Source organism: Serinus canaria, chromosome 13 (genome assembly GCF_022539315.1).
Source record: "Serinus canaria isolate serCan28SL12 chromosome 13, serCan2020, whole genome shotgun sequence".
NCBI classification, from domain to species: domain Eukaryota; kingdom Metazoa; phylum Chordata; class Aves; order Passeriformes; family Fringillidae; genus Serinus; species Serinus canaria.
This window is the reverse complement of record NC_066327.1, coordinates 12,775,206-12,792,017: the sequence shown is the minus strand read 5'-3', so window position 1 is coordinate 12,792,017 and position 16,812 is coordinate 12,775,206.

Sequence of the window (16,812 nt, the reverse complement as noted above, 5' to 3'; positions counted from 1 at the left end):
GGAACATCTCCATCCCCTCTCTTGAATGGCCTGAGAGAGGCTGTGCAAGCCCTTCTGAGCCCTGCAGAGCTCTGCAGGTGTCTCTTTTGGGGGAGCAGCACCTCAGCCCTGGGGAGTTTTTGCCATTTGATGCTTTGGAGTTACTGGGTCAAAAAGGAAAGTTTTAAGCCTGCTGCTAAGTCCCTCACAAATAAATGACTTGGAAAACATGTTGGGGTGCTGGGGGGATGTGCTGCTGTGTGTTTCCATAGAGGTTAGAGGAGGAGCTGGAATGGTCCTGTGGGAACAGGGCTGCTGGGATTCTGCACCCATGGTGGCCCCATCCCAAAGTGCAGGCTGTGAAACAGAGGAGGGTTTGGCAAAAGATGGAGTGGCTAATTAAGAGCTTCTACAGATGAAAATGTTGTGATGGGAGCATGGGGACAAGAACAATTCCCACTGAACATCTGCAAAACATCTGGGCTTTGGATGGCTTTGCCTGCAGTTGGTTTGGGAATTTAACATGACACCCAAGAGCAGGGGTGGGAAACCCAGAACCTGCTTTGCCTTTTCTCCAGATGTGCTCACAGGCTCCCTGTCATTTTTGTGGTGTGTTTACTCTTTTTTTACAACAGCTTGTGTCTTATTGAGGAATTATGATCTAAACCACTGAGGCCCTGAGGGACCAGGACTCTGAGCAGAGAAATGCTGTGTAACACCTCCCAGGGTGGATGGATGCTGGCAGGCACTGCACTGGAACAAGGAGTTCAGGTGGTTCAGGTTAAACAGTGTGTGCTGGGTTTTAATGCATATGCAGAGCTGCTCTGGCTTCTGACAAAGGCAAGAGACTGGCATTTCTGAGTCTGCAGCTCATGAAATTACTCACAGCAAAAATTATTAATATTACCTACAGCAAGCTGTGCATGCAGCCATTGATCACACATGTCCCACAATGGAGATTTCTGCTTTCTTGCAGTATTTGTTGTGTCCAGAGCTGAGCAGCTGCTCGAGGCAAGAGCGGTTTTGGCTGGTGATGGAACAGCCACAGAGCTGGGTGTGAGCTCTGCCAGCAGCAGCATTACAGGGGTGATTGTCCCAAAGGGAGCAGAGCCAGCCCCTCATTCTCTCTCATGCCTCAGGCAGGTCATCTGGAGGCACATCAGCTCCTCTGACAGAAGGGAACCCTTTTCCCACCAGTGGGTCTGTGCACTCAACATTGCAACTGACAGTGTTTTCTGGGCAGCTCACCTCAAGCCCCTCATCTCACTGGGTGTCCTTGTTGTCCTTGTCTGTGTTTGGCATCCCTGGTATATGCAGAAGTGCTTGCCACCCCTGCTGTGCAGCTCTTGTACCCGAGTCCCAAGTGTGAGCTGAGCCCTTGAGCATCTAATTTTTAAGAAATCAAAGCATTATTTTCCCAGCACTGAGCCTTCCCCTGTCCCCTTGCTGCCTGCATGTTCAGTGAGGCAGCAAAGGCTGCTGAGAGTACCAAGGGGACCCTGCAGGGCACCTGTGACTCAGGATAAAGCCTGGTTGCTAACCCTAAAATCTTCAAGAACATAAACAACTGATATGCCCTGGACTTTTCTCCTCTCTTGCTCCCAGGTACCTCGGGGGTGCATGAACAAAGGGCTGTGCTTCTGTGAATCCACTCTAGTGACCAGCTGTGTTCAGCATGTTATGCTCTGTTAGGAGCAGGTGAGTCAATGGATGTGTTAGGATTGCAAACTGATGAGCTCTCCTCTCCTCTCTCCTCTCTCCTCTATCCTCTCTCCTATATCCTGCTCTCCTTTCTCTCTCCTCGACCTGCTGCATCCTCTGCTCGGCGCTCTCCTCTCTCCTCTCGTCCTTTCCTCGCTCCTCTCCTTCTTCCTCTCTCCTCTCATCTCTCCTCTCTCCCTCCTCTCTCTCTCCTCTGTCCTCTCTCCTCTGTCTCTGTCCTCTGTCCTCTTCTCCTTCTCTCCTCTCTCCTCTCTCCTCTCTCCTCTCTCCTCTCTCCTCTCTCCTCTCTCCTCTCTCCTCTCTCCTCTCCTGTTCCTGCTCCTCTCCTGCACTCAGACACTGATGGCTCCATAACTCAGGGCTGCTGGAGCACAGCACAGTCCCAGTGTGTTACAAGGTGATCAATAATGAGTAGGAATTAATGCACTGGAAATGATGGATCCAGAGTCACTTTGGAGTGTGGCTGTGGGCTGTCACTGTTGCTTGGCCTCGTGGGGACAGCAGGGCAGTTGTGGGTCACAGGCAGCTCCCAGGGCTCTCCCTGCATCAGTTTGGGCTCAGAGATGTGCCCACCACCTTGGCTGAGCTGGCTGAAGTCAAACAGCTCATACAGACCTTCCCAGGAGCCTGGGGATGTCTGTCCAGGATGATAAAGGTTGAAATAAATCCCAACCTCAAGGCACCTCGTGCCTAGGCTGCCAGGCAGAAAAGCAAAGCTCCTTCTGGGCTGGAGATAAAACAGAGACCCTGCTGAAGCTCTTTAAAGAGTGGCTGGCTGCAGCTCAGGGTGGGCAGAGCAGCCTTGATGTGGCAGCAGGACCTTTCCCACCTTTTCCCTGGATGATGCAGTCTCAGCTGTGGTGCCTGCACTCCCCTGGGTCGGCTGAAGGAGTCCTGGCTCTGAGTTTAGCAGGGGGAAAGCAGCAGCATTTCCTCTCCTGCAGCCACTAAATATTGCTCTAATAATCAAAAGGCTTTTCATCTCTGTAAACCATGTCCTGCTAATTCCTCCTGCAGACACAACCCAGAACCCATCCTCTCCCACTTCACTCATTTTCCACTTTCTCTGAGCCTTTATTGCCTAATAAATGTTGTCTGATTCAATTCTGGAATCTGCTGCTATGGTGGTGGTCCTGCCCAGGACAGGCACCACCCCTGGCTTGCCTGGGCTCCTGTCCCCAGGTCCTGCAGGAGCAGCACTGCCGAGGGGATGGGGGCAAGAGGAGGGGCTGGATCCCTGCACTGAGGAGGTGAAGAGCTCTTTGGCAGCCAGGTCCTTGCTCCAGGGAAGGAGCTGTTTCTGAGTGAGCCTTGGTCAGGAGATGACCTCTCTCAGGGCAGAATTGGTTCATCTCTTTGGCCTGACAAATGGAACCCCATTTTGGCCTGTCACCCCGAAGCAGTGATTGATGGCACTGAGGGGACATGGGAATGGTGTGACAATTCAGAGACTTCAGCTCCAGATCAGCCCAGGGGCTCTCTAGGATGATCAGTGTCCTCAGAGCTCCAGGAGGGGTGGAGGATGGCACTGTGTGGGCTGTGGGACTGGCACACACCCAGATGTGGTCCCTGCCTTTGCCTCCCCCCTGGGAGGCACTGGGGGAGGCAGCACTCACAGCAGACACATCTGCACCTCTCCATGTCCTGGCTTTGCCAGTGCTGCTGTCATCTAAACAGCACTTCTGGTCTCTTCTGCATCCAAGAGAGATCTCTCCATTTGCAGCAAGCACAGCCAGAGGGTCCTGTATTTCCAGCAGCTGCTGAGATGAGGAGGCTGCAGGAAGCTTCCTGCATCATCTGCCATGGTGAGCCCACCAGCTCCAAATGTCTTCTGTGAGCTGGAGGCAGCAAGTGGCTCCTTTGGCAGGCTGAGCCCATCCTCACACCCTGAACTGTAATGCTATAAACATGAAATCTCATCAGGGGTGCCAAGGAAAAAGCTCCAAATCACAAATACCTGCCATTACACGAGATGGCCGAGCAAACAGCTTCTTGCACCAGCACTGCCTCTGAAGTGCTCTCAGCTGGGGTCTGATGCAGCTTCTTTGGGTTTGTCATTCAAGAGAGAAAACAAATCTGTTTTTATTTTAAACAGCAAAATTGTGGTCACTGCCCAGATTCACGGACTCAAACCCCTTTGGCACGATGAATGCTTTAGCAGGGAGGAAGAGAAGTGCCTGTCTTTGGTGGGGAGGGTGGGTGTGGGTGGGTGCCTGGTTCCATCCCTCCCCAGCAGGAGCCGTGTGCACGCTGCTCCCAGCAGCTCTCCAGGCACTGTGGCAAGCTTTCCTGAACACTTTAGTGCATAATAGGACTGGTTCAATAATCCCATTACAGCCTGTCTTCAGGATGCCAGCACTAATTGGCAGGCACTGGGACCTTCATCCCCAGCTGGAATTTTATTGCTCATCACAATTAACCACAGTGCTCAAGTCCCTCGGCCACACATGTGCCATCAGCTCAGTCTGGAGCTGTGTCCTTGCTGGGCACTTTGGGGGCCCCATTGCACCCTGTCCCCAGCCTCCAGCAGGGACAGTTCCCACTTATTGCTGCAGCTGATTTTCTTCACTTCATGCAGTTTGCAGCTTAATGGGATTTGTTTTGTGCATGTCTGGCTGTAAGGCACTGTGCCAGCAGAGCTGGGGAAGCCAAGGACAGCCCAGCCTGGTGCTTGGCTGTGGCCATGGCATGGGGAGAGCAGCCTGAGCTGGCACTGCCAGTCTGAGGGGCTGTCATTGAGCTTTGCTGGGCTGGTGACATTTCTCCATGGCAGCTCTTGCCCTCTCCAGACTGCCCTTCCCTGCAGAGCACTTGACATGTGCTTCACCTGGGAGGCAGCCAGAGGCACAGCTCACCCCAGTGCAGTGGGCCATGTTGGTTAAAGTCTGGGCTTTGGGCTTTTCCCTGCTCTAAAGTGGTTAAACAGCAACTGTGGCTCATCCTGGTGCCTTGTTTTCCCACTTCTAGGGAGTGGCACATCTTCTAGGGAGACAGCAGAGAGCTGAGGGCAAACTCTGACAACACAGCTGGAATTGGTTTTATTTCCTCTTAAGTCTGAACACAGTCTCAGACTTCAGAGACTCTTTTCCCACTGGGGCACTTGGTGGTGATGAGGAGTAAACTCCTGGCCTCTGTGTTTGTATTTCCCACCCTCAGACGTGACTCAGGTCCCAGTGTCACAGACTGAGCCTTTGAAAGCACACAAACCTCCACCCACAGCGTGTCCTTCAGCTGGAGACTAATTACAAGATGATGCTGGACATGCCAAAACTTTACAAGGCTTCAGAAAGTGATTAGACAAATTCTAGGAAGAAAAAAAAATCCATCAAGAGCTATTAAGCATCAAGACAAGCTCTGGGACCCAGATGGGAGGATGCCAGGAAAAAGTCCCTCCAGACTGTTCTCTCCAACATCCATCCACTTCCAGAACCAGCACTGGGATGTTGGGCTGAAGAGAACTTTATTCTGGCTCTGAAACACTAATTTTGGGCTCCCTCTCCTCTCCTCTCCTCTCCTCTCCTCTCCTCTCCTCTCCTCTCCTCTCCTCTCCTCTCCTCTCCTCCGCTCTCGCTCTCCTCTCCGCTCCTCGTCCTCTCCTCTCCGCTCCTCTCCTCCTCCTCTCCTCTCCTCTCCAGCTCCTCGCCTCTCCTCATCCTCTCCTCTCCTCTCCTCTCCTCTCCTCTCCTCTCCTCCTGCCTCTCCTCTCCTCTCCGTCTCCTCTCCTCTCCTCTCCTCTCCTCTCCTCTCCTCTCCTCTCCTCTCCTCTCCCTCTCCTCTCCTCTCCTCTCCTCTCCTCTCCTCTCCTCTCCTCAGGGATCATTTCAGGGTCTCTGTGCTGTGCAGGGCTCTTTGCCATCAGTTTCTGAAGGTTTTTTAATCAAGGGCTGCTGTCTCTTGGTGCTGGAGCAGAATGTCAGGCACATCTGGAGTGCTGCAAAAAAGCCTTTGGGATGAGGTTCTCTCATGGGGAAAGCAAAGTGTGGCTCTTCAGACAAAAACTTGTTGAAAAGATGAGAAAAAGGAGGCTGGAAGAGACTTCTCTTGGTTTTCACAGCTGAGGCTGGCATGCAGGAGTGACAAAGCCTAAAAACCCACAGGATGCAGCTGGGGAGGGCTGTGCCATCAAGCTGTACCAGCAGCTGGCTGGGGCTGGGCTTCAGCTGCTGCTGGAGAAACCACACCACAGGAGTGATGCTTTACAGAATCAGCTGTCCACTGAGCAGCAACCTCAGGTCCATTTCAGTACTGTCCTCACTGCTTTTATATTGGATAACCCCTGGTTCAGTCCATTTCTCCCACCCAGAGCTGTTAGTCCAAACAAAACCCTGCCCTCTTTCTGGCTCCAGGTCCTGCTGTCTTGGTCTCATCAGAGCCTGGCAGCACAGTGGGCTGCTGTGCCCAAGCCACCCCTGGGAGCCTGCCATGCCCCAGGAGAGGCAGCATGCCTGATCCCTTTGGGGTCCAGCTCCTGGGGATCCCCCCTGCCTGTGCCTGCCCTGTCAGCACTCACCAAGGTTCCTTTTTTCCTAATAACTGAGCCACTGCTGTGTCCATCACCTTTTGGAGGATGAGATGTTGGTCACACAGGCTCACTGCCCTTCCCTGCCCTGCTGGCTTTGGGCTGCCTGCCCCTGGCTGTGTCCCAGGAGGGACCTGGGGATGGGGAGAGGTGAGCACTTGGCTTCTGCCTTCTCATCTGGTTTTGAGCTGTGATTCCAGCACAGAGCTGTGTGCTGGGGCAGTATTTCATGCTTGCTGCTGTCGGCTGATAAACCTTTGATTTTCACTTCTGGGAATAATAGCACAGTAATGAATTATATTCACAAGAATAACTGTAATAGTCATAAAACCGCAAATAGAAGAAAATTGTAAATCAGTCACCCCCTTGTAATGTGCTTGCTTCATCTGAATCACCCTCCCTGGGCAGATTATCAATTTTATTTGGCTTTTCCATCCTAAACTTTTATTAAGTGGGGTGCCTCATGCGTAAAGATACCGAGCACAGGCCATATGTTCCAGGGATTTATCTGTTTACTTTGCCTTCCTCCCCTCCCTCTCCCCTCCCTCTCCCAGCTCTCAGGACCCACAGGCAGCTGACCTCAGACCATAAAGGACACATGTCCCCAGTGTCACTTTACCTTTATTATGCAAAAAAAAAAAAAAAAAAAAAAAAAAAAAAAAAAAAAAAAAAAAAATCAGACTATCAGTGATGCAGAGGCCTTGCTCTGTGCCATGCAGCCTCAGCCAGACCCTGCAGCACGTTTAGACTTCCATGTAATTAAAATAGAAAGCCATTAGCATAGCTCCAGGGTAATCAAGGGGACACAGCCTCAACTCCAGTGTGTCCAGGGCTGTGGCACGAAGATGCTGCTGTTCCCAGTCCATGGGACAATGCTCATCCTGAGCCCTGTGGGTAAGGGACAGCCCCTGGGCTCAGAGAGGGGTGGGAGGCAGCAGGGAAGCATCAGGGGCAGGATGGTGACAATTTACACTGTGCTGGTGACAATTTGCCCCTGAGCAGATGGAGAGTGTGGCTCTGCAGGCTGAGCCATGGCACCAAGTGCTGTCTGTGTCTTTGCTGTGTCACTCCCTGTGTTTTATCCTGGCCATGGAGGAAGGCAGCAGCAGAAAAAACTTCTGGGCCCAAATATCTTCTCTTGCTCAGTGCTGCATGGTAATTTTTTAACAGAGTCTTCATCTTCTCCCTTTCTATTGCAGAATCATATTTAAAAAAATCCCTTTCTTTTTCCTCTAAAAGCCACCTGTTCATGCCTTTTTCCTTGTCTTCTATCAGAAATCCTCTGGTTTCAGTGGTGTTCAAGGGGTGCAAGGCTGGCACACAACCAACTCTAAATCAATGCTGATGGGAAAGAGGTGAGAGCAGCCCAATGAGCTGGGGAAAGGTGCAAATTCCAGTCAGCAAAACACAGCTGTCGGGTTCAGTGACCCTTTTGGAGGCAAGCTGCATGCAGGAGTGGAGTTTGCTTCAGCTGGATGTGAACCTGCCAGGGCCTGCACGGTATTTCATGGCTTTTGGAAACACCAACTGCAATTTTCCATCATAACACAGCAGGGGAAAAGGGGAAAGCCACAGACTGTGTGATTTACGAGATGCTTCTCTTGGATTTCCATCTGTGATCTGAAATTACCAAGCAATGTAGAAACCCCCAATTGTTGCTCCAACTGCTCCCATCGTGGATGCTTCTGCCATGAATTTTCATGCAGCTCCAGCTTCTCCTTCCCCATGCCCAGCAGCCTCCAGTGCTGGCTCTGGCCCCTGGCCCAGCAGCAGGTTGGTTTTGTGGCCCATGTTGGTGAGAGAATTTTGGGTTGTTATTGATGGCTAGTGGAGCTGAAACCATCTGCACCCATCAGGGACTCTTGGTCAGTCTTTCCACAGCTTAGCAGGACCTGGAACATCTGTTGAGTGAAGGATGTGCTGGAGAACAACATTTTCTGCTCTGGCAAATATCTCCTTGCAAACTCAGGCTCATTTGGCTGAGCAGCAGGGTCTTGGCAGCCACTGGAGCTGAGAGTGTGTGTTAGTGCAGGCACCAGCCTGGGCTGGTCCTCCTGGCCCTGCACACGTGGGCATTGCCTGGCTTGCCATGAGTGCAGGCTCAGGGGTGACCAGAGAGGGGCCAAGGGGTTTTCTCCAGCTCCCCCACTCCTCCTCTCATCACTTCTGCTGAAAAGCCAGGCTTGTAATGTGGTTTTCCCATTCCATATCCCCAGTCTTCCTGGAGGGGCTTGCATTTTCAGCCTGGAGGTGTCTCAGATCACCAGCCCTGCTCCTGCTGCTGCTGGATTCATTGGGATTTCCCAGAGCTCCTGTTTAACCTCATCTAAGGAAAACCAGAGCCTGCCAGGCATCCTGCACCATCAGCAAGGCTGCAGCCCTGCTGCGCAGCTCAAACTGTTCCTGGCTTTGGCAGAGCTGGAAAACAGGCTGAGAGCACCTGAGCTGCAGAGGTGGCTGGGCAGGGGTGGTGGAGGCCAGGCAGGGGCACAGGGTCACTGTGACTCGTGCAGTGCTTCACTTAGCACCCAGAACCAGGGGCTGCCTGCACCTCTGTGATCCAAGAGCTCATCGGGGAAAGAGCTGTCACTGGGGCATGGAGAAGGGAGGTGGGAGTGGGAAAGCTTGAAAATACCACAGCATCTGCTGGAGGTTCAGCCCAAGAAGTGCTCCCCAGAGAGGGTCTTGCTTGCATTTTCCAGGTGATGGATTGACATGTGCTCCTCAGTCCTCTGTTTCCAGGGATGCCAGAGTCTGGGGGAAGCCCACAGTGAGAGCATGAGAGCAGAAAATCCCTTGTAGGATCCCTGCAGGGTGTGAGAACTGCCCTTGGTCCTCCAAAAAGCACTGTGGGAGTGAGCTGTTGCTTGTGCTGCTTCACAGCACTGCAAGGGGTTGAGACAAAAACCTCACAGGAATTGGATTTTAAAAGCAAGTTCAAAGTTCAAAAGTAACTGTAATGTGAACAGAAATCTGCTCCTTGCAGCCAATTAGCAAGGCTGTGAAAGCAGCAGGAGCATCTCATGTTTTGACAGCATTAAAAAGGCAACAAAACTAAACAGTGTGGATTGAACATGGCACCCACAAGAGCTGCTCAGAGCCCATCTGGTGGTGGCTGCAGCAGCACAGCAGGTCCTGGCACCAGCAAGGTCCCAGCAAGGTCCCAGGCTGCCCACCAGATCCAGCATCCCTGCCCTGCCTGGCCCTGCCCTGCCTGGCTGCTGTTGGCAGGAGAAAATGACACATTTTTTGTTGACTTCACCCAGAGCAGTTCTGTGTGCAGGGTCTGTGTTTGCTCCACGGGGTCCCCTCTTTATTCTTTCTGGGTTGAACATTTTCTTGGGTGGAAAGGTCTGGTTTTGGGCTGTCTCTGTGCAGGGCAGGCAGCATGAGGGGATGCCCTGTCTGCCTGGCTGTGCTTGCATGAGCAGATGAGTGTGCAGCTGTTTCACTGTCCCAGCAGAGTGAATCAATGAGTCTTTATTAATTTATTAATAAAAGAATATTAATTGGTTTACATTAATTATTTTAGCAGACTTGGGGAATCACACAGGTCTGGCACAGTATGCAAGGTGTCACCTAGGGAGGACAGAGGAAAAGGAGGACTCTCCCTGAGAGAGGCTTCCCTGTGTGAGGGGTGAGGGATGCTCCATGGTGCTGAGGATGCAAGAGACAGGTCCTCAGGTGATTTCTTTAGGGCCTATGAAACCCTGAGGCTCCCAATGAGAGAGATTTTGCTTCTCTCTTGACTAACAGATAGTGAAAGACTCCACATTTGCTGTCTGGGGCTCACACACACAGAGTCCCTCTGGGACCTGCTCTAGAACCTCTAGATGCAATCCCTTATGGGTTTTTTTGTGAAGAGGGGCTGATGTGATTACCACAGTGCAGGTGTGCCTGTAAGTGAGGGCTCCAAGTGCCTTTTGTCCCAGCTGAGGCAAGAGGAGCCTCTGCAGACACTTGTTGCACACAGCAGGAACGGGAGCCAGCAGCATCCAAGCCCCTTTATTTTGGTGCCTGAGAAGGGTGGAGAGCCCATCCCTGGGGACCTTCCTGCCCCACCGATGAGCTGGGTCCCCTTCTCGGGATGCTTCAGAGCATCAGCAAGCCACCAGGCCCGAGGCTTTGGGAAAGGCACTTGGGGGCAGCTCCGGTCCCAGGCGCAGCCGGGGTGGAGCCGCAGCCCCGGGCTCGCATCCCGCTGTGCTCCCCGCATCCCGGGAGCGGGGCTCGCATCCCGCTGTGCTCCCCGCATCCCGGGAGCGGGGCTCGCATCCCGCTGTGCTCCCCGCATCCCGGGAGCGGGGCTCGCATCCCGCTGTTCTCCCCGCATCCCGGGAGCGGGGCTCGCATCCCGCTGTTCTCCCGCATCCCGGGAGCGGGGCTCGCATCCCGCTGTTCTCCCCGCATCCCGGGAGCGGGGCTCGCATCCCGCTGTGCTCCCCGCATCCCGGGAGCGGGGCTCGCATCCCGCTGTGCTCCCAGCATCCCGGGAGCGGGGCTCGCATCCCGCTGTGCTCCCCGCATCCCGGGAGCGGGGCTCGCATCCCGCTGTGCTCCCCGCATCCCGGAGCGGGGCTCGCATCCCGCTGTGCTCCCCGCATCCCGGGAGCGGGGCTCGCATCCCGCTGTGCTCCCCGCATCCCGGGAGCGGGGCTCGCATCCCGCTGTGCTCCCCGCATCCCGGGAGCGGGGCTCGCATCCCGCTCCCGGCCCCGCGCTCCCATTACCGAGGAGCGGCAGCGGGTAGGGCGGAGGATGCTCTCCGCGACTCAGTGACCCGCTCCCTGCTCAGCCTTTCTCTTCTGGAGGTGAGCACTGGAAAGCAGCTCCCTCCTTCCCTCCCTCTCCCCTCCAAGCCAAAAAAAGCTGTCACAGCTTGATTTAGGGCTGGATAATGAGACAATTGTGAGGAGGATGGGTACAGCGGGAGCCGTCGCTTGCCAAATCATTTGGCTTAATTGATCAAATATTTTTATGCATCGTTTATTCCTTTAAGGTGACCATAAGCCGCGTCTCCTGCAGCTCTGAAATGAAAAGAGCAAGGCTGGAATTCACCCGGGCTAAACCCGATGCGATAGAGAGGGGTGGGTGGCCCCAGGGACCTCCTGGCCACCGAGGACTGGCCTGGCAGCCGGCACTGCCAGTGCTGCCTGTGCCAAGCGGAGGGTGGGCGGGGGAATCCGGCCTCTCCAGAGCCCCCCAGGGCACGCAGCAGGCAGGGGCACCACTGCAGGTATCGTCCGTCTGGCAGGGCTGGTGGCAGGGCTGTGGCTGTCCCTCTCCGTGCCGGCTGTGCCGTGCCAGGCTGTGCCGTGCCAGGCTGCTCCTGCCATCCGCCGGGCCAGGGAACACCCAGCGAGCCAAGGCGGGCACCCCGGTCATGGCCAGGAAATGTTTCCCCTTGCAATTAAGTCGCTGTGATAACTAAATACTTCAGTCGGAGCTGGATCTGGTAATCTACAGAGGAAAAAAGGACAAATCAAATCCGCTCCTTGCCGGCTGTCAGCTCGCTGCAGGATGCCAGGGTGGGAATTGCTCTCGGTGCCGGCAGGAGCGGGGTACGCACCTCAAATTCCAACCTTCTCCTTCGGATATCGCTGCCCCTTGAGCCCCTCATGTCCCTGCAACCCCTCCTCCTTTGGGCTCAGGCTGGCTCCCACGGGGGCTCCTTTGGGCTTTAACCCGCTGAATGTGGAGAGCAGCGGCTGCTGAGCGTGCTGCAGGAACCCGGCCGAGGGAGGGCCGGCAGGAGCGGCCCCCCGGCTCCGGGCACAGCGCTCCGCTGCTGCTCCGCGCTCACAGCAAACCAAGAGCTGCCTCTAGCGGGGCTTCGCGGGGCTCCAGGCGAGCAGCTCCTGCCCGGCCCTGCCCCGGGGATGCTGCCTGGCTGCCGTGTGTCCCTATCGCCCAGTAACGGCATGGAGAGGGATCCCACCGCATCCCACCGCATCCCATCGCATCCTATCGCATCCCACCGCATCCCACCACATCCCACCGCATCGCATCGCATCGCATCGCATCGCATCCCATCCCATCCCATCCCATCCCCTTGGTTAGCCACGTTTCCCTGGTCCCCAGCACGGTGCTGCCCCTCCTGCCACTGTCAGCCCAGACGCTGGCTCTGAGCTCACCTGCGTGTTCTCATGTTTGGATTCTGCTTGGCACATAAAAACCTTGACCCAGGTTCCCTTTCAGCTGCACAGAAGAAAGCCTTGGCTGCTGAGATGAGAGCTTCACCTAGAGAATGAGCAGGCAGAAAACCCCATGGTCCTTTTGGAGCTCCAGGCCAGGTGAGCTCCACCAGCACCCACGGGAGCAGAGATCTCCTCTCCCACATGCTGCTGCTCCTCTGCACTTCCCCCTTTGCTCAGAGCAAGTCAAGTGACATAAGATTGCCTTGATCGCACACCCAGGAGTGCTGCTCCAAACTTCTGTGCTGGAGGAATGAGCAACAAGGCTGTGGGGCTTCAGAAGAAGGCTGGAAATCCTGGAAACATTGGAATTGAGATGCAGGGAAGAAGACAATGAGATAGAGGTGAATTGGCAGCTGGGGCTGACACTCCCAGCCCAAACTCATAGGAGGAAGAGGGGCTGGCCTGTGCTCCCTGCTGCCAGTGGAGGAAGGTCACTGTGGTTGAGGCATGTCAAGAGAGTTGTGCCATTCTCTATGACCACAAATGGTATTTGCAGGTTTGCATTTAAAAATGATGATAAAGGTGATCAAACTGTCAGGAACAAAGAGAGATGGGGAGCTCCCTGGAGCCAGTGAGGGATTCCCTGCTTTCAGTGAGCAGCAGCCATTTATATTTCACTTGCCCTCAGAGCAAGGAGCAGGGCAGAAGTGCTTTGCAAAAACACAGTAGGAAGGAGCACACAGACACTGAATTTGTCTCTGCTTGACCTTCTAGACCTTTTTATGCCATCTTTCGACATCACCAGGAAACGTTGCAGGGGTTATAAAGTTTTCCCAGACAGAATTTTGATGAGCAGAAGTCCCTGATGGGATAACAGCTGGTAATGTCCTGCAGCCAGGTGCATTCTTCCCTCCCTTGTCCTCCCTCTCAAGGCTTTGATGTGGTCCTGCTGGCAGGAACTGCAGCTCTTTAGAGCTATCTGAGCTACGAGGTTCAAGGCTCTGTCAGAAATACAGTCTGCAACAGCAGTGGTGAAGATAAAGGAAGGGGAGAGAGGTGGGAGGACTCCCAGCTGCAGAGCCATTGACCTTGGCCTGCCAGCCAGATCCACAGCTCAGGTCTTTGATCCAGGCTGTGAATCCAGGGCTAGGGAGTGGAGACCTCTCTTGCTGTTCTCTGAGTTCTCCCTTAGTCACGACTATGGCACCCCTCCTCTCTTCTGTCTTCAGATGTTGTCTCTTTTCTCCTCTTACCTTTGTGTGCTGTCACGCCAGCAGTGGGGAAAGCTGGCAGCAGGGACAGCTGGCAGCCTTTCTTCCTTTGTGACACAGAGTCATCCAGCATGGGGCTGTGTCTGTGCTGAAACCACATCCATGCAACCCTGTGCTCCAAGGATGGTGTTTGCTTTATTTCTGTGGACTAAAAAAAAAAGCCCCAAAACCCAGTAAGAAAACAGCCTTGCTCAGAAGAGTTCTAGCAGTTAATTAGTTTCAACATTGCAAGGCCCACTGCCCAGCAGCTAAAAATCATCGTGTTTGAATGGTGAATTAAGTCAGCCAAGCAATAAATCTGAGCAACAAAACAGTCCCTTTAGCTCAGAGAAGTTCTCTTTCCACAAAACACTGAGAAATGGCTTTTCCTGAGAGCCCACAAGGTCATCGAATTAATAAAGCATTTCAAGTAATCTGTGGAAGTGAAGTGACACCCTGCTGTAAGAGATTTGCTGTTAAGGCCAACTTTCTGTAACAGAGTGTGATGCATATAGGATTTCCAAAGCAAACCTGTCCTCTAATTTAGGACAGTTGTCCAAACTCCTTCATGTCTGTTCTGGTCCAATGTCTCCCTCCCTAGTCATTATTTAGGAGAGTTAAGCTTGAGAAAAACTCACAAGAGAAAAGAAAAAATAACTTGGGATTCTCCCATTGTCCAGGCAAGATACTTCTGAATACTTCCATGCACTAAAGTGAAGACACCAAGGAGAGAAAGTGAGTGAAATGCTGAAAATCTGTTGAGATAGTTGTGGGACAGGCTCATGTGTTTTGTAGTAGATGCTTTCCATTCCCCTACCACATACAAATGCAAAGCTATCATGAGACTACTGCACCCAGAAAAACAGAGCTACTCCTTTGATATGAACAGCTCTGGGGTCAGGGACATTTCCATCACCCAGCACAGATGGCAAGAAGGTCCAAAGCCCAAGAAGCATCACTCAGACATCCAGGCATTAAATAAACAAAAGGAGTTTGAGTTCCAGTTAAATTCTACCAGCTTAGGCCAAACACAGAAGGATTTCTCCAGACAAGGCAGGCACATGGAGCCAAGCATGATTTGTGGTGCCCTCCAGTTCCTGTCCTGCCTGTTTGGGGTGGCCCTGATTTGGGCTGCAGATGTAGGAGCAGTAGGCATGGACAGGATGAGATGGGTGATGCATTAAGAGATGCTTTGTGGCAGATATTAGGGAAATCTTTCCAGTAGTCTGGAGGGTTTAGCAGGAGAACAGATTGCCTGGGAGATGCGACGTCTCTGCCAGCAGCTGTTTTTAAGCCAGGATGGACATCTGTGGCAGAGAACACGTCCTAGGTGTCCTCTCATGCTCCCTTCAAACCCAGGGCTGTTCTCAGCCTCCTGATCTTCAGAGGAAGAGAAAGTAGGACGGGACAGAATTTTCACTTTCAGCTCTTGCAGATGGCCTATAACAGGTCTTTCAGGAGAGCAGGGAGCTCTCCTTGTAGGAAGGCAGGAGGAACTCCAGCCAGTTACCTCCAACCCCCTCAGTGGAAGCCTCTGCCTTGCACTTAGAGCTGACTATGTTCCTTCACTTTCCAGTGAAATGGCTTCTTGCACGTTTGTAGAACCATTTAACATGAAATATATACTTAATAATATGGTAGCACAAAGAAGCACTGAATGGGGCAAACATAAAGAAGAGATGGCAATAGCCTCTGCAATATTTTATCCACTGGGTCCCTTCTACTCAGTACAAACCTGTTCAGAGAGTGTCCAGTCGCAGAGCTCTGCCCTCCCAGCACCACCACAGCTCTCACTGACCGTGCTGCTGTAGGCAGCTGAATGCAGGGATGCCCATCCCTCTGCAGCCCCTGGCAGTGCTGACATCCAAACCCTGCAGCACACAGACATGGCTCCAGCCTCTGCACACTCATTGCCAGGCGGCAGCACCCCCAGATCCCATCTGGATGGACATATGTGTGTGTGTTCACATCCCCACTGCTGCCCCTGAGCAGCCGTAATGCTCGAGTGTGTGGTTTGCGTTTGGGGCAGCAGAGGATTTTCCTCCCATTAAATAAATAAAAGACGTTCAGAGCAACTTGGGATAAAGCCATTCTAATCCTTTTATTCTTTCCAAAAGGAAAATGATTCCATATTCAGGGCACTGTGCAAACAATTAATTAGCCTAACGCAAATGAAAGGCCTAATTGCTCAGCATTACTGCGCTCATTGGCAGCCAGGCATGACCAAAGAATAGGTACTGTTTTAGCAGGGATAAAGAACAACTTCCCAGCTTTTAGGGCTTTTTTGATATTTTAGCATCTAGCAGAATGATTTTTTTTTTTTGAATGATGGTGTAATTCTCACTTCCACATGCAAAAAAGCTGGCAGTATTTGGAGACATCTGAATGAGCTGCTATCCAATTAAAAAAAGAGGAGAGGAAAGAGACTCAGCTGGTGTGAAATGACCTGGCTGAAGGGAAGTCGATAAAGCTGTAACTTGCCTGAGCTGAATGACACCACGGCGTCTCCAGCTGGAGACTTCACTCACAGAAGTGCTGTAACATTGAGAAAAAATGTATTTTTTAAGGTGTGCACCTAAAATTAAAGTACAATCATCCTTAATGCAGCTCCCTTTTCAATGATCTGTTGTTACCAGATGGAAAAGTGCTCTAAATGGATGCAGATGAATTTGTTCTCTGTGGACAGGATCATGAAGGATCGGGTTACAGGAGCTTTAAAAAACTGAACTGTTATCATTAATGCATCTCTCACAACAAGGAGATAGAAAGCAGATGCTGACTCAGTATTGACCTAGCCTGAGGCGTATGGGTCCAATAATTCTTCCTTTAGGCAGCTGATTCTCATGGGAAAATCCCCAAATATTCAGCTGTAATGCCATTATCTGCCTTGTGCAGAGACTGGCAACCAGAGACTCTTCTTTAAAAGCAGTCTGGGTGAATTCTGCTCTCATTCACACTTGCACACGCCCATGGAAGGCACTACAGAGGGCTTCTCAGCAAGGTGGATTTTTGGTGTTTGGGGTGAGGAATTACAAAAAGAAAGGTGCTTACAATATAGAATAGTACCAGCATGTGAAAAAGGTAAGAACAAATAAAACAGATTTGTGGGTGAAGGTCACACACACAATGTGAAACAAAGAAGTAAACAAGGGTCTTCCTGAAATAATTTCAGGTCTGTATCTGTTTGTATATGCAGCTGGGAACA